At 41.2% G+C, this 17,693-nt stretch overlaps 1 protein-coding gene across 1 annotated transcript in view; it reads left to right on the top strand.

The window, feature by feature from the left end:
* HDAC9 (histone deacetylase 9) overlaps nt 1-17,693 on the top strand; it is a 452,900-nt gene that overhangs the window by 283,749 nt on the left and 151,458 nt on the right. The gene's annotated exons all lie outside the window — the stretch shown is intronic.

Below are 17,693 nucleotides of genomic sequence, written 5' to 3'. Positions count from 1 at the left end.
CCAGCGTGAATCACTGTGGAGTAGATTAACAGTGTTTTCCCAAGTGTCTAATCTCGTTTTAGGATCAGAATACAAACAGCAGCAAAGCATCCTTAAGACCCAAGGAGCCCTAGGAGCAAGCCCGCAATTCAGCCCCGCTCAGCATTCGCGTTACCTCAGGCTCCACGGCATCCCTTGGAGTACCCAGAATTCTTCAGAAGTTCTGGCATTTCTGCTCTGACCTACAGCTTTACCTTTGCACACTGAGTGCAGCTCTTGGCTTGCCTGTGAGAATGGTGTTATAACATCTTATCCTCTAAATCCAGCCTGCTGAGTGGATTCTTCCTTTCAAGCTCGCTTTTTATTGCTAGAGGGAGAGTTTTTGGAGGAGCTGTGTCTGTATTCCTTCTCTTTTGCTTGATGTTTTTTCTGCTATTTTAACACGCCTGAAATCAGGGAAGAGCTTTGCACTTTTGAACCAGCTTCAGTCCTTCCAAGAGGCAATGGCTGACAGACACCGATTGAAAGTTTGCTAAACTGTTTGCATACTTCTACAAGGAGAGGACCGGGCTAGTAAAATGCAGATTAAGGTCTTTTCAAGTTGTTAACCAGAGAATTCCTTTATTGTTGTTGGATTTGGCATTTTGACATCAAGAGATTGATCAATATAATTTAAAAGAAAAAATAAAAATCTGTGGCCCATGTATGAGGATTAGGAGATATAAAAAGAATTAGGAAATGTAGCAATAAGCGATTCCAAGTCACTGATGCCAAAGGGAATCTGCGCAAGAAGGGACAACAATAAAAGATGTGGCCAGGAACAATAAAGCATGCGTAGAAATGAAGAAGGACAAGTTAGGCATCAGGCATGCTTCAGCCCAGCTCAGGTCACTGGCTGTTGCAGTGTATACAAACTTCCATGAAGTCATTTTAAGTAAAACCGCTAAAGTGCTCGGGCACCTACTTTGAAGATGCCTACTTGCCCGTAAGTATGTGGGCAACTTCCTCAAAGGTCCATGCAAGTAGCGCAAGTGCGTTCTCTGCTATCTAATGAAAACATTTGTGTATTTACTTACGTATGCAAAACCACCACCAACGAAAAAGAGCTCAGGCGTGCGAGTAGCCTATATAACTAATGGTGGAGCCAGCAGGCCCATAGACAGCCCCCTCAGGAGGTAGGAGATGTGTCACAATCTCAAAGTCACTTTATATACTCTCAGGATTATTATATGCTTCTCTGTGTATTAAGGGATGATAGGTTTGTTTAAACAAAAAGCAACAACAACAAAATGTGTGTGTAAAATTCCTAGCTTTCTGTAACAAAAGACTGAAGTGAGGGTTCCTTAAAAACATATCATATGAAAAATTACCAACAATATTTTGAATATATTACAAATTAAAACGAACACACATTTTTGCATGTCACTCCACTGCCATTTCTCATGTTACAGTTAGGTCAGAACTGAAAAAAAACCAAAAAAACAGGGACTCTAGTAAGTACCATAATATAAAATTATATGTTGATTTTTCCATGGGCTATTAATATCTTGTTACTGTGAGACTGTACTGGTTGGTGGTTTCTGGCTTAGTGGTGTTTGGCCTGTAGGTAAAGGAAAAAAGAAAAAAAAAAGTAGAACAAGACCACCTCTGACATGAATACTGACCTCCAACTGCTATTTTATGTAACTTATTTTTGGTTATTTCCACATTTTCACCTTTAATAGAAATTAAATAGCGTTATATCTTCTTAGCCTGTATACATTTTTGTGCATGCTCAAAAAATATGTGCGGAGATACTGTTATCTTGCTTACAAGTTTCACTAGTATCAAGATCAAGACTCTCTTAACTTCTGGATCCTGGGTGGAATTCCAAGGGACATTCCAGTGGGTAATAGAGTAGAAGATGTAAAATTGCCAGTAAGGGGGAGAGAAGAATTTTCCCTCGCAATCAGTCACAGGAGAGGGTGGGAAAAGCAGCGTAGGAGTGGTGCCTAATGCGTCCTCCTAGGGCAATGCCTTTTAGACACTCCTAAACACACCGAGTCATAATGCAACCTGCTTTCCTTCTCTCCCTCTTTCAAATATAATTGTATTCCTAAATATCTAACAACAAAATATTGACGAAGTTCCATTTTTATCTCTAAGACAAACTCGAATTTCCCTTTGCTTGTGAAATGACTCAGAATTAGGAGACTGAAAATGTTACCATGTAGCTTGTAAAGGTTAGTGGTATTTAATTATTGATATAAAAACCTCGGTGAGGGACTGCGTTTGTAGGGGGTTGCTAATGGAATACAGAACCTTTCGCCTTTGGGTCACTGGATCAAATCTGTCTCTTGTGGATAGTGACCAAAGTTTGCTACAATTTAAGTTTTCAGTGCCCTATATAAATTAAATATGTAGAAATTAGAGATGGAAAAGACCTGTTACAGCTTGCAGCGTATCCCCCTACCAGTACAGAATTGTTCTCTCTAGTGTATTGCCCAATTACAGATTTTCCAGTTCCTAGTAGGTCCTGTCCACCCTGCAGAGCGAAGCAGCTGGTATTAATTGATATCTGAGTTTAACTGGGTCCTCGTGAACTCCCCGCCCTGGCACCGGAGCTGTAGGAGGCATTTGGCAGACACCTCTTTGCTGCCTGCCTCCACGGGGGGCACTGAGCGGGCAGCAGGCCAAGGAGCGCCGGTGTCCCCCCCACTGCTGCCTGGGATGGGGTAGCAAGCAAATGTCCCTGCTCCTTCCCACCCTGTGCAAAGTATCTTATAATACAGGGGGATTACTGAATCTCATTTTCACTGCCTCACTTATCCCCCTTTAAAGTCCTACCAATGTCCCTTCCATAACCAAACAGCTGCAGGTCATAGTTCTAAATTGTAGGTCTGATGGATTAGTTCGGGTAGCTAAAGGGAAGGCCAGATATTCGTTCAGACATCGATATGGACTAAAATTTTCCCAAAGTTTGGAAGAGATTTGGAAGCTTGCTTGGGGCTTCTTTTTGATTTAAATGAAAGGGTTTGAACCCTATTATCTTTTACAACTTCCATTTGCAAGTAATTAACTATGTTGCAGAATGCCTGTTATTAAGTGCTAGCAACTGCATACACACAATATTAAAGTTAGTCTTGTAAGGTATTTAATGACCACTACTGGCTACAGTGCTATAGATACACATGGGCTTTGTAGGCTTTAGAAAAAAACCAACCCCAAAACAACAGCAAAAAACACACCACCAAAAACCAAACCAGTAACAGTGGCCCATTTCAAAGTAATATAAACATGTAATAATTAAACCAGTTCTCATCTCTAGAAAGGAGTCTGAGCGGGGCTGCTTTAACTTACCCACCTTTGAGTGCCTCAAGGTGCAAGTTACAACACTGAGACGGTGTAGACTATAAGTGGGATTTCCTCAGCACTTCTAATTTTGGCCATCTGTGCCTGTCCCACAGACTTTATAATCCAACGCTTCCTGCTAAAAATGCTAGAAATACAAATGCAGCCTTCAAATTATCAGGGTATTTTTAGAAAGAAAACTGAACTCTGTTGCTGTTGCTCCCTCAGTGCACCAAAACCTGAAATGCCAGCGAGGGGGGCGTGTCGGAGCTGCCCCACGCACCCCGACTCACTGCTGGCAGGTGCTGCTGGAGAGGCAGAGCTTGCTGCTGCGGGGCCACAGCCCAGGACTCCCAAGTACCCCATAAAATGCAAGTCTCTCCGTTCGCAGTGCAGCTAACGACTGCTGTGTTACTGGAGTTAACTTATTTCTGGTCTTCACAGTGCCAAAGTTTCAGCCGTTGAAAAATTCAAGCGATCGTAAAGGAAGATCCTTTGGGCTTCAGAAATATTACAATCAGGTGGTTTAAAAAAGAAGCAAAGACTTTAAAACAAAAGAACACCAAACAGGAACACAAGTAGTACAAAAAAATTGCAGTGAATCTGCAAAGGGGACACTCCACACTTTTTTTCCAAGGTAAAAAAACCACAACCCTGTGTTGTGAAATGTCTTTTTAAACACAGATTTAGAGAATGAAATTGAGGGTTATAAACTAGTAGCCAACAAAAGCAAGAAAGGCTGGAATGTTGGTAACCAATTGCAAGCACAGGATCCAAGCATAACATCTTGAATTGCTAGTACTGTAATAAATTACAGTTTTCACTTTTGTATTCTGCAAGTGAAAACAGCACTAAGTCAAGCTTGAGAGAAGGAGAGTAAAGGATGACCTTTCTAATTCACCCGCACCCATTACAAGTAGAGGAACTGCAACACGGAACAGTGAAAAATGAAAAAACAACGCCCATCATTGTGTGAAGGGACAGATCCTGCTCCCATAAAATGGGGTTCCTGTGTCGCTGAAGAGTTAATTGTCAGGTAGCAATAGATGAAAGCCAAACCAGACTCTGGGATGGTCTGCTATGGTGGCTGTTATCTCATTTTCTTCCATGGATTAATTTTCCCCTCTTTAACTTTAATTAGATAAAAGTCTAGGGGCAGGAGGTGGCCCTGGAGTGCTCAAAGGGCAAGAAGTGGTCAAGAGCTGGTTTCTCTCAAACTTTGATTAGCCTATTTGATAAGTGATACTAAGCACCCCAATTGGTTAATGAATGAGGGGTTCCCGTGAGGTAAGTGGCTGGGAAATTTAGCCTCCCCCACAAGGACAGCAAATATGTAAACTTCTGTCCTTCAGTTAGGTGTCTACTGTGGTTAGGAGTAAGGGTGATTTATATCCTATCTGGGTCCTGGAGTGTATCTACATTGATTGACTCCCTTGATCTTGACATCAGTCACTCGGGCTTTCAGAGAAAGGGGGAACATAAGAGATAATGAAAGCTACATTAAAGAAGACCTTAACATTTATGTAAACGTTATTCTATCTTCAAAGGCAGAACTATCTTTCAACAGAAAGGAGATTTATTTCCTACTTGAAAATATTAGAAAGAAAAAGTTGCAATATATTTAATATCAAACATCTAGCTTTGGCGCTGGTCTCAGCCTTTGGGTTTTGTCTCTTATTTCTTGACTAAATTGCATTATAGTTAAAAGTTTTACTGCATACTGCTTGCAAACACACTAATGTCTTGTGCAAAAAGACATCATCCTCTCCCCATGGGAAGAAGGGGGAAGAAGAGAGAAAGACAGAATGAAGAGTTTGGAGAGTAGAAGCAGAAGTGTAGAGAAAACATTTGGAAAGCTCAAACATTACTATCTATTAAATGTGGGGCTTTTATACATGTAAATCCATGGCAGTAGAAACCAGAACACTTAAATAAAACTAAAATGCACCTCTCAAACGCTCCCCTGGTGAATATCACCTACATAATAAGATTTCCCCGGCTGGCTGCCAGGCTCTCCTTGGCCCAGAGAACAGGGGGCAGATTTGGGGCATGCTGGGCCTGGGAGGGAGCCTGGCGGGAGCCGGCAGTATCCTCACGCCGCTCAGCGGGTGACCCACCAGGCCAGCTGCAGCACGAACATCAATTAAAGCAGCATTTTCGACAATGCTGAGCAGAAAGGTAATTTGTACAACAGAGAAGCAGGGCCACATTATCACCCGTGGAAGGCACAGGCTTTTCCGGGTAAACATCTCTAATTCTGCTACAGAATACCTTCCCTCAGAGAAACATTTACAAAATCATGAGGGCAGCAGGCAAAGTGGATGAAGAATGGTTATTTACCGAATCCTGCAATATTAAATTTGGGAGCTTTTGCTGAAATTACGAGGACATCAGTTTAAAACAGACAAGAGGTTTTTTTTTTTCTTTGCACCATGAGTAGTGAGCTTCTGGAATTTGTTGCTGATTGTAGGACCAGCAGTTCAAAACAGGATTAGACAAATTCATGGACAACAGGGTCATAAGCAGATACTAAAGGAAACACACAGGGAGGTACCTCTAACATCTATAATGCAAAAATTCTGGATGCTGGGAGAGTACGAGGAGAATGAATTGCGGAGAGCAGCCATGCTTACGTGCTCTCACTAAATAGCATCTCTAAAATGCCACAGTCTGAGACAGTATTGGGCACGATGGACTGATCTGATGCAGTAAGGCATTTTTTATGTTCTTATCTTCTTAAGTCTGATTTGGCTCTAGCTAGTCCTTCAGTCATAGCCAAACTTAGATTCTTCTGTTAAATTTAAGTATTTTTTCTGTCTAGCTTCAGGGTAAAGCATATTTCTGCTTTCTTTTTCTTAAGTGACAAATTATATGCTCCTCAGGACATGTAGTCAACAAAACAAGCCTTTTTCCTTCTTAGCTGTCTCCCAAAAAGCTGCAAATCTGTCTTCACAATATGCAAAATGCAGTAGTTGTATTCCTGAGTAAAAGACTAAACGTTGTTAAAGACAGCCTAAAAATGCAATGAAGTGGTAACTTACAAATTGCAAGGTAGAGAATTTATAGCCCAGAATCTTCTTATTAAATATGTCAAGAATTAGGGTGGGTGTGTAAGGCTGAGTAATTAAGGTAAAAAAAAAAAAAAATAATCTGTGGGAGGTCTTTGTATGAACTATTATGTTTTTAGGCAGAGGACATGCAAATAAAGTCTTAGTTGCTAAGTCCTATATGGCAAGTTTGGTAACTAGCAGACATAACATTTGCGCTCCTAAATGGAATATGATCCTCTGTCTGGGAGAACTTGTCATTAATATGTAACCTGCAGTACTGGGATATTCCTGTGGTAATGAATAATTTCTTTGCAGTGAAAACATTAGCACAAAAAATATATAGCAAGGAGAGAAAGGAGAGGAAGTTTTCTTCCTCTTCATCTCGTGGTGAAGATCTTTCCTAGTCTGAACACAGAAATGCAAAATTTCACAATTTGAGAGAAAAACTTTATTTTATCAGCAATATGAGGGCACTGAACTGTAACTATGCTAATCAAGAGAAGCACCAAAATTCAACGATCTTCACGGTCTTATATCCCTTGTCTTCTATTGAGACAAAAGGAAAAGGAAGGGCTGGCATCTTGCCTAGGTCCAAAATGAAGTGACATTAGTACACTTGGTCAGAGCAAGGTAGCAGGAAGTACAGATTGTTTCTCGGACAGTATCTCTGGACAGATAACATCTACAGAGTGATATCTGTAGCATTATGCTAGTTCTGCGATATTCCTTGACCCTTTTTTCTGCAGTACTTCAAACAAACAAACAAACAAACCTATAAGAGCTAACCTCCCACCTAAAAGCACCTTAAAAAAATAATCTAATAATAGAAGCACAGTCAAGATGTCATGAAAGACCCCTCTGCAAGGAGCTGTTGTTGAGGTGTCTCCCCTGCATTAAGGGGGTTGAGCTGTACTTGACTTTGAGGTTTCAGCTCTCCCACTTCCCCACTCTTAAGTAAACAGTAATTTCTGGCGAATCAAGGAAAACCACACCTGACCTTACATTTATACCTGTAATTTCCTCAGGTCCGCAGTGTCATTCTGAGAGAATAGAGAACCCATGAGCAGAATTCCTCAATGGATTTATTGGCTGCTTCTTACAGAAGTAAACAAGCATGACTCCTGCACTGGAGCTTCTGAGCTGTGAGATAGTATCTGTGCAGATATTATCAGCCTCTAGATCAGATTTTTAACTCCTCACTTAGTGACCAAAAATCCAGACCCATAGAGCTATTCCTAAATTACAGTCCCAAAGACTCTTAATTGCTCACTACAGGGCAGGCAAATCCCTGTCACCAGCCATCAGAACATCCACTGGGCAAACAGCCCAGCTAAGCAAATAGTTTGGCCCAACATATGCACAAGCCCACAGCATTAGATGAGAATCACACATGTGCATAAAATCTGCTCTAGACGAAAATGTTGTCTACAGAAAACTGCATTCATGCTTTGTCAGGGTGTAGCATATACTCAAGGTGATAAATCATCTCTGTTTCTCCACCCTCCCTCCCCCAGCTGCACAGTGACTAAATACCTCTATCCACCAAGTCTTTTAAGTCAAATCAACCTTTTAAAAATTCCTCTTTCTTAACGCTCTAACATTCGTGGGTTCACAAAATTAAATTAAAATATTTTTATCTGTTTGGGATCAGTACTGTTTCCTCCTCCTTGTGTTTACTTTCCTTCAGTAGCTGACATCAAAATGTTTTCTGGAATGCTGGGACTAAATAAGTTATGCTTAACTCAATATCTAATACAAATAGCCCTGGGGAAGCTCCAGCGACACAATCATAAAAGCTACAGTTTCTTTTAATAGCTTGCCACACTTTGCTGATATAGTATTTCTCTAATCACCAATCTTTACGTGCCTTCCTGACCTTGGAGCTCTCTGTCCAAATGACTTTGTGGTATCAAAGGCTTGTGTCATTGGAAGAGTGAATGGCTTTCATTTTTCTCCCTGAAACTTCCGGCTCCTGGCATCTGCAAAGAATTATTCCAAGCAGTGTTTTGCTGCCTTGCGGCCACTGCCCTGTAGTGGCCTGACTGATGGAAGTGACTTTTCCCAAAAAGGTTATTGTGGTCAGCGGTGGGTGGGTGCTGCCGTTGGTGCGCAACCAGCTCTGCTTTCTCAGCTGATTTTGTCCGACCATTGGGCTACCGCAACCATACGCTACAACAATTAATTACTGTGGTTTTTTGGAAGGCATCAAATAAATAGGCTATATATAATGTTTTTATAGTGGAACAGAGCAGTAAACAACCCCCCTTCATAATAACCACAGATTCGGAAGCCTTAGTGTTACAACAACAATGAAGTCCTCAGTTTAAAAGCTTTTAAAGAAGTAATCATTGCAGGGGGACCTAGGGGATCAGGGTTCACTCAACAGAAGCTCATAGTGTATGAATGTCCAAAAATCACAGTTGTGATGCTCTGACCATTTCCAGGCAATGAGAAAGTCAGTGCTTGGATCCAGAATCTCAAGTTATTTAGCCCGCATGATTTGTCTCTATTAAAGCTGGATTCTTGTGCTCTCCACCCGGCTCCCATCTAATTTCTCTTCTCTCTTTTTGTCCTTTTGCTCTAGTTCTTTATATTTGCCTCTTTATTTTTATTTTTTTAATATGAAATGTAATTGAACCTATAAGGGTAGTTACTATGCTGAAACAAACTATATGACACTCACAGCTTTTTCCTTTTTCTTTTTTTGGGGGGTGGGGTGGGAGGTAAGGAAGAGGATTTTCAAGATAGTTTTTTCATTATTTTAAGCGTATTACTTTCTTAGCTCCACAACTGCAGTCAAGCACCCTTAGCGTTGAGCACTGAACTGTCACGTTGCAAAGGACAAACTGCTTGAAATCTCCATAGTTAGGATAAAGCCAGGATGAGATAAGGTGACACAAAGGCTCAAAGAGGTTAGAAGGCTGGTGTAAGCTCATACAGCTGATCAGTAACAGATAAAATTTGAAAATCCTGCTTTTTCTTCTAAGAGACAAGATTAAGACAGCATTCCTCAGAGACGGATTATGTATTTCAATTACTTAAATTAAATTTTAATTCAAAGAATGAAAACAAAACATCTTCAGAGATCCAAATCCTTCTGAAGTAACCCAACTTGACCCAAACCTCTCTTGGGGCTTTCAGCCCCTGGTACAGCTCTTTTGGCAGCATGGCCCTGTAACCCTTTCTTAAATGAAAAGGAGAGGCTCTTCTGCCCACTCTAACCCTGGGGAGAAGACAGTCACAAGGGACACAGACATTTCACAGCCAGAGGGAGCCAGCCATGGCCCCCTGGCTCAGGCCTTCTCACTCCCTCCTTTCTCATTAAAATACAAAGATTAGGTGAGACAACTCACACCTCTGGTTTAGGCACCAAGTGTGTGCATGGTCATCCCAAGCTTCCTCCATGGGAATGCATTGCCTACAACAGCACCCGCAGCATGTATTCCCTCTCTTGGCTGGGGTTATGTAGGCACAAATAGATGCCCGTGATGTGAATGCTTAACAATAGCAGAGATGAATTTACCAACTAGGTTTTGTCTCAGATATTCCCCAGATCTTTTTGGTTAAGATTCAATGGGCCTAAAAATCTCAATGCCTTCAGAGGGCAGCTACTCATAAATCAGCGCAGTGTTTTTCTTCCTGCCATGTGAAGTTGGAGTATGTTATTTCCACTGTAACAAGATGGATTTTGCTCTTAGTAAACGTTGCACAAGTAGCAAAACTTTCTTTTCGAAAGAGTTTGGCCTTATTAGCTTGGGTAACTTAATGTAAGAATTTTTGTACTGAAACAATATGTTGAATCTCCAGGTATTACAGATATTACCCCAGAAATATGACCAGCTCTGAAAGTGAGCTCGGTAACTGTTTACGGCCACACACACAAATATACTACAGATTAGATGAGGTTACAGATGCTTCCATCTGAAGTCATACTGAACCCAAATTTTCAAGGCATTATCTGGGTTTTTGTATCAGGCCCAATTCCTGGATGTACTTAAAATCAGAAGAATTCTCCAGCTAATTAACATGTTTATATAAAATTTATTAGAAGGCTTATAGAATCATAGAATCATTTAGGTTGGAAAAGACCTTTAAGATCATCGAGTCCAACCGTTAACCTAACACTGCCAAGTCCACCACTAAACCATGTCCCTAAGCACCACATCTCCACGTCTTTTAAATACCTCCAGAGATGGTGACTCAACCACTTCCCTGGGCAGCCTGTTCCAAGGTTTGACCACCCTTTCGGTGAAGAAATTTTTTCTAACATCCAATCTAAACCTCCCCTCGTGCAACTTGAGGCCATTTCCTCTTGTCCTATCGCTTGTTACTTGGGAGAAGAGACCGACACCCACCTCGCTACAACCTCCTTTCAGGTAGTTGTAGAGAGCGATGAGGTCTCCCCTCAGCCTCCTTTTCTCCAGGCTAAACAACCCCAGCTCCCTCAGCCGCTCCTCATAAGACTTGTTCTCCAGACCCTTCACCAGCTTCATTGCCCTTCTCTGGACATGCTCTAACACCTCAATGTCCTTCTTGTAGTGAGGGGCCCAAAACTGAACACAGTATTCGAGGTGCGGCCTCACCAGTGCCGAGTACAGGGGCACAATCACTTCCCTAGTCCTGCTGGCCACACTATTTCTGATACAAAAGCTGACTTGCAACTTCATAATCCCTCCCAAAAAGAAGAAAACCACAGAACTCCTTTAGGATGTAATGTATAGGACGTACTGTATTACAACATTGAAGAATATTGCTGTATGACAGCAACAATCATCAGGGCGTCAATCCAGGTTTAAAAAAAAAAAAAAAAAAAAGAAGAAAGAGCCTGATCATAGCTTAGGTTGATGCCTCACAACACACACAAGGAAAACCAAAAACCAACCAACCAGCTTCTAAATTCTCTATAGACTGACTAAAAATAAGCAAAAAAGGCCAGGTAGCAGCAGTCAGGTTCTTCTGAATTAAATTATATCCATGTGTATAGCACATTTCAATGTCCAAAGAGCCACTTGGATGTATGAATCTGAACTTTTATGATGAAAACCAGGAATATTTCTAAAATTGTCAGTAAAAGTCAGAAGCTTGGCCACAATCTCACATATTTTTTGAATGTCACTATTAAGTGTTTAATTGTTTGAATTATGTTTGTCTACTGAGAGTAGCAAAGAGAAACCCCAATACCTGTAGTCAGAGGAGGATTTTGAAAGGGAGAGAGGGAAGGAGCTGAGAAGCTCCTTGCCTGTGGTTGGGCCTCTGGATTGTGTTAGCTCTCTGGTTGGGCTAAATCTGCCATGTTTTAGCATATCTGTTGATATTGCAATCAGATCAGGTTTAACCCCCTATGGTTCCTGGGAAGAAACTTTCAAATGCATCCTGTCTCATAGAGTACCGACAGGAACACACTCTGCTGGGCTGGCAGGACCCAGTGCTTTGAACCCAGCCCCAAAGCTTTCAGCCCACCTCTGCAGCTCTGCCATGGGGCTGAGATATGTTTGACAACATCTGTTCTTTTTCAGAAGGTCCCCTGTGGCCAGCAGGGTTTGCAGGCCACCCCTAACAGCAGTAGCAGGGGTGCAGGGTGCCAGCTATTGGGAGTGCTTCAGCATTGCCTGGCTTGGGGTGCTGTCAGCACAGCTCTTGGGACTCACGGTGGCCCTGAGAGTTGGCTGTGGCACCACGTGTGCACTACGTACCATGTTATGGGACCACCTTTCCTCATCCTTTCTCTGAATAGGTTTAATGCTTCCAGAGGCTGGAAAGAAAACAGACTGGATATTCCCAACAAGACTGAGGACAACAATGACCCCAAAGACACAACAGCTGAGAAGTTTCTGGGGACCCTTCACCACGAAGGCACTGTGTGGGTCACAGGGACGATCAGCCTTCCTCTACTCACCCAGTCTGTCCAGTGCCCTTTTGCATCCAGCTTAAAGCTATGGATTGGGGACGCTTTAATTTGTCTGTGCAGCACCTGAAAGCTGTGATATTTTATAGTGCCCATTGCTCTGACTTCTTTCTCCTACCCTTTTCTGAATCCAGCACAAACAAAATAAAACAGCTTCTGACTGTACCTCTACTACTATCGGTTGTATTAAGAAACACTGAAAGCCACAGTGCTACATTATTTCCGAGTTAAAACAAGTGGAGAATATTATTGATGCAATGCAATTATTACTGATGTAACGGTTAAAGGAAGGACTTAGACATCAGGATTTCTAATCCCTTTTCACTTTGGATTCATAATTCAAAGTCTTTTTACATCTTGGTTTTTCCCCCACAAAAATACTCTCTATGTAGCAGATGAATTACAGATTATTCTCACGATAGCCTTTAATAGGATGGCATCATGCAAGGAATATATATGCATCATACACATAAAAGTTATTACAGAGGAAGAAAGAAGACATTCCTAGCAAGAAAAAAGGCAAGAAGTGCAATAGTATATGTAAATGTACATATATATATATTAAAACCAAAACAAAACCCAAACCATCTCGTGTGACACTACGTTATATATCTATCTGAAGATAAAAAGGAAATCTAAGAAATTATGCCCATGAAATGATTTAAAAACTAATAACCCATTGTCAGACAATAAGCAAGCACAGCCTTGTTTTCAGCATATTAGTAGCTACAGCTCTGCAACATAGGAAAAAAAAAATTCCAAGCACTAAAAGATTTCATTTGTCACAGGCCCCAAACCTAGAGCATTTGGGGACAGCTATAATGTTATCCTGAGTGAACACAGGGCCAACATAATTAGGAATAAAGAGGTAAGAAGCAAGGGGAATTGCCTGCATAACTTCACTTTGTAAAACCCTCCCATGGAAAGTGGCAGGTAGGAAATCTGCATAATAACAAACTTGTCACAAGACAAGGCCAACTAAATACAACAATTAGAATTAACATTTTGCTTTGACTGCTTCTCAGGATTCCCCCTCTCCCTCCTCCCAGGTTTCACTAGATGTAAAGTTGTGGCTATTGATTTGGTGCAGTATTTTCCAGTACATATTTTTTCCAAGTGTGTGGCTGTAAGAAGACTGTCTTCTTTGCGGGCATTGCTTTAAGAAGCAGCTACTGAAGTGCCAAACCCTCCTCTCAGATATCCCAGTGAAAACCCAGAATAAATCTCTTGGTTCCCCTCTAGTCTATCTAGACTTAGATCTGTGTAAATAATCCAGCCTGGCCCCAAAACAGAGCTACAACGTGTTATAAATTATAACTTATTATTGGAGGAGACCTTCTGCACTGACTGTCAGGTCCTTTGTTTTGAGAATTACTGGAAGCCCTCTGCTCTTTGAGTGCACACGCACAGCTCTTGGGACGCTGGATTTGTGCTTCCCAGCTGGCTCATCTGCCGCTTTCCAACTGCTTGTGGTCTTCCTGCTCAGCCACCGACTCTGAGACAATCTCCAGCATGTGGATGCCCTTCCAGGGTGCCATGGGGCTATGCTCAGGGAGTTGCTTTAAGGGACGGCACCGCAACTGATCTCCAGGGCTGCCTTTCCCACTATACAAATTGAGACACCGCTATCTTAGCTGGCCTTTAAAACAAAGATATAGTGATTCTGAGTACTAAGCAGCCATCCTCTGAAAAATGAGCCATTTTCATAGAATCATTAAGGTTGGAAAAGACCTCTAAGATCATCGAGTCCAGCCGTCGACCCAACACCACCATGCCCACTAAACCATGTCCCTAAGCGCCTCATCTACCCGTCTTTTAAATACTTCCAGGGATGGTGACTCAACCACTTCCCTGGGCAGCCTGTTCCAATGTTTAACCACTCTTTCAGTAAAGAAATTTTTAATTTTTTTTTTAATTTTCTAAAGTAGAAAGTGATTTTTGTTTCATATTTAGGCAGTTTTGAAAATTTTAATCAATATACCTACGATTGTTGTGTTTTCTCTTGAGTCAGGAAGGAAATGGGTCATAGTAAGGAGCAACAGAGCCCAGATGAGGAATATAGACTAGGGTTTGGTCTCTGATTTTGTCTCCTTTGGTCTCTTAAGCATTCGGACTTCTTTTTCTGTAAGTTATCCCTGTATACTTCTGATAGAGATCTCTTCTAGAGAGAGAAAAATACCATGTCAGCTAATGCAGTGATAAGATCCTTATGTAGTGTGATCAAACCAATGAACCACCTTCCCCAAGTGCTACACTGGGACAAGCGTTCTTATTGCCCCCACTTTTCCTCCCCAGTTTGTATTCTTTTTACTTTTGCTTATTGTTTCCATTTCTTGTATTTGTTGTAATATCTTACGATATTTGAGGATTCTGAAGGTGTGAATATGTGGAAGACTCAGCTTTTGTTGGAAAAGAATAAAGGCAAGAAAAGACTGGAAGATAGTTGAACATACAAGCAAAATAGCTTTCAAATTTTAAAAACAGAAAATGGAGAGCATTATCATAAAGAAGAGAGGGCGAGAAGGGAAGAGGTTGGAGGTTATGATATTCAGTTGTTTGGATTTTGTAATGCTGCTCCCTCTCTACCTTTTAGTGTCATCCAGTCTTCCACATCACCCCTTGTGACAGCAGTCTATCCCCTAACCACTTTTTTAGAGGGGACACTTGAAGTACATTGTGATGAAGCAAATTCGAGTTCAAATAAATTCATCCATCCTTCCCATGAAATGGAACAAGCATTATGGCCTTTTCTGAGCCGTACTTTGCATTTTGAGGGCCAAGATTTGCTCAAGGAATCAGAAATTGGAGAACTTATTTTGCAGTCTGCATTATACAATTAGTGCTACGCCAGCACATACTATTTTCCATGTTTCTTTTTAACCCTCTAGTTATTCTTAAATCAGCAAACATAAGGGTTTCACCCCCATTTTCAATTTGCCCATTCTGGCAGTTCTCCCACTTGTTAAAAGCAGCAAGCCCTATACACATAGTAGGAAAGTCCCTGGTTTCAAGAAATATTTAAAGGTAATCTTTAGGTGTTCAGTTCAAATTTTGTTCAAATTACAAATAATTTGATCTTATTCCAATTAAAAAAAAAAGTACAACAAGGTGTACTTGTTTGTTGCAGAAATATATTTATTCTATAAATATATAGACCATTCTGTGAATATATAGAATGCTTTATAGGTATATAGAACAGATCTGAAAAGATTTATTTTCTGATAGTTTTTCTTTTTTTCACCCATCCACAGCATCCTTCCTATATTCAAATCCTATATTTTTTAGCATCTCAAATTATATCACCATTTCACTGTATATCAGTACTCTGTGTGCCAAAATCAAAGAAGTGAAGAGCTGAGCACTGGAGAGATAAAAATAGTTTTTAAATGCTTTGTGATGTTTGCAAATGTGTGTGTGTGCATATGTATTTTTTCCAAGAAACTGTATAACTTACTACAAATAAGTTGGAGAAAGGAAGTCTGCTGACATTTTACCCACACTGAAGTAAGGTGTGAGATTTGGTAATATATCTCTCAGAAATCTTCAGAGGGGCAGAAGTCCTCCAGCAAAGGACTGGAACCTGGTATCCATCAGGTTACAACTCTGCTGTCACACGGGCGACAGCAGAAATGGATGGTTTGCAAAGAAGAGCTCTGGTGTGGGCAACGGCAGTACACACACCTGTTGGAGTCTGTGTGTGAGATACGATGATCTATGGAGGTGCTCTGTGGAGAGAGAACAGAGTTGGTAAAACACCTTGGTTACGGCTTTTACATTTGCTGACCATATGGTCTGTTGACGCTCCCTGCTCTGACCTCATGTACCTCCATACAAGAGAGAAGGCATCCACAGAGGGCTTCTATACATCCTCGTGATTTTATGCTTAGACACCGATGTGTTAGTGCGTGTGGACTCTATATCAAAGAGCAGGGTTTTCCAAGTTTTTTTTCTTTATGTGTCAGACCCAAGTAACTTCCATTAATTCTACACTAAATCCTGAAGTCAGCAGAGTTGCCTATAAAACCAAAGCAGAATCTGTTGAAGTACGCAGAAAACACAGATCTTCAGCACGGCTGCTGCTGAATTTAGCCTGGAGACTATTATTTCTCTGCATGAAGGCCAAACTAATGATTCTTCACTTGAAAAGAAACCATACAAGTCTGTTAAGAAAAATAGTACCAATGAACGGCAGAGAAATGGAAGTGGTTGAAATGATCTGCATAAAGTAACACCAAACTGGTTTGCCAATACTGTTGAAGAGAGTTGGGTGATATTTTCTGGAACAATGAAAGAGGTGGGACAGGTGATTTTTCATTAATTAGTTTTGGCTAACTAAGAGTTTAACTGAATGATGGCTGGAAAGCTGCTAGCATTAGGTGTTTGTAACCATTAAATGTTATTATAAAGTCTATTTATTCTTCACATTAAAGTAAAAGAAACAAATACTTGTTAATACTGAAAGTTAGAGCAAGACATGCAGACAACTGTATTTTCCCATTGGTATTCATTTCTGCATTTCTCTGTATTCTTTTTTTGGAAAGCACCAGATGACTTCAGGAAAGTCTCGTGGTATTTCTAGTCAAAGTAATAACATAACAAGAATCCTCTAAAGAGTTTTTTTAAAAAAAAAAAAAAAAAAAGAAACAATGCACAAGATGTTCAGATGGTCCCTTTCTCCCCTTCATTGTACCCCCAATTATTTATATTAAATCTCCAGGAGAGTCAGAAAGTGAGGAAAAGATTCAGCCAGGAGTGCAAGCTTTTGAGAAGGTGCTGCATTTTCTTTGGATGCGTGCTGCACACACCGCAGAGTCAGCACTTCAGCAGAAGTGACAGAAGTCAAGTACCTGCCAATGTCAGGAGCGAAGAAGGCAGGTCTCACAGGAGCGGGAACCGGGAGTGAAACCAGCAGCTTAGCTGGACTCCTGGAATTTCTCTCCAGTAGGAAGTGCTCTGTCTTTAAGGGCCTCCTCACTGTCACTCCCAGACACCATTTCCCATCACTCCTTTCTTCTTAATCACACCAGGCTTCAACTTAATGACTGCCTGGCTCATATTTCTTCACAAAGGTAGCTGAAAACTTCTCAGTCCACGTGGTCGTCTTGATTCCTCACCTACATTGGACTGGGATGGCTCATGTTTAGATGCTCAGATTTTTAGAAACTCCCCATCCAAGGGAGGTAACTTTTACTGTCTCTCCCTTTGAAAAAAAGAGGTCAGCAATCCACCTACCTCCCAGCGTAACAGTAGGGGTAAAAGGTAGGGTCCTGACCCTGCTGTTATGTCCTACAACCAGAGGCAAGGGATGTAACCCCAGCCCTGACCCACATCTTTGGTCATGTAACCCAAAGCAAGGAATGCATCCTCTCCTACATGACTTCATGAAGGAGCACACTCTTGTCACCCCATTAGCAGTGTTTGTTCTTTCC

The sequence above is a fragment of the Pygoscelis adeliae genome, unplaced genomic scaffold (genome assembly GCF_000699105.1).
Source record: "Pygoscelis adeliae isolate BGI_AS28 unplaced genomic scaffold, ASM69910v1 Scaffold15, whole genome shotgun sequence".
NCBI classification, from domain to species: domain Eukaryota; kingdom Metazoa; phylum Chordata; class Aves; order Sphenisciformes; family Spheniscidae; genus Pygoscelis; species Pygoscelis adeliae.
Note: the sequence above shows the minus strand (reverse complement) of the source record. Positions and strands in the feature narration are given on the sequence as shown.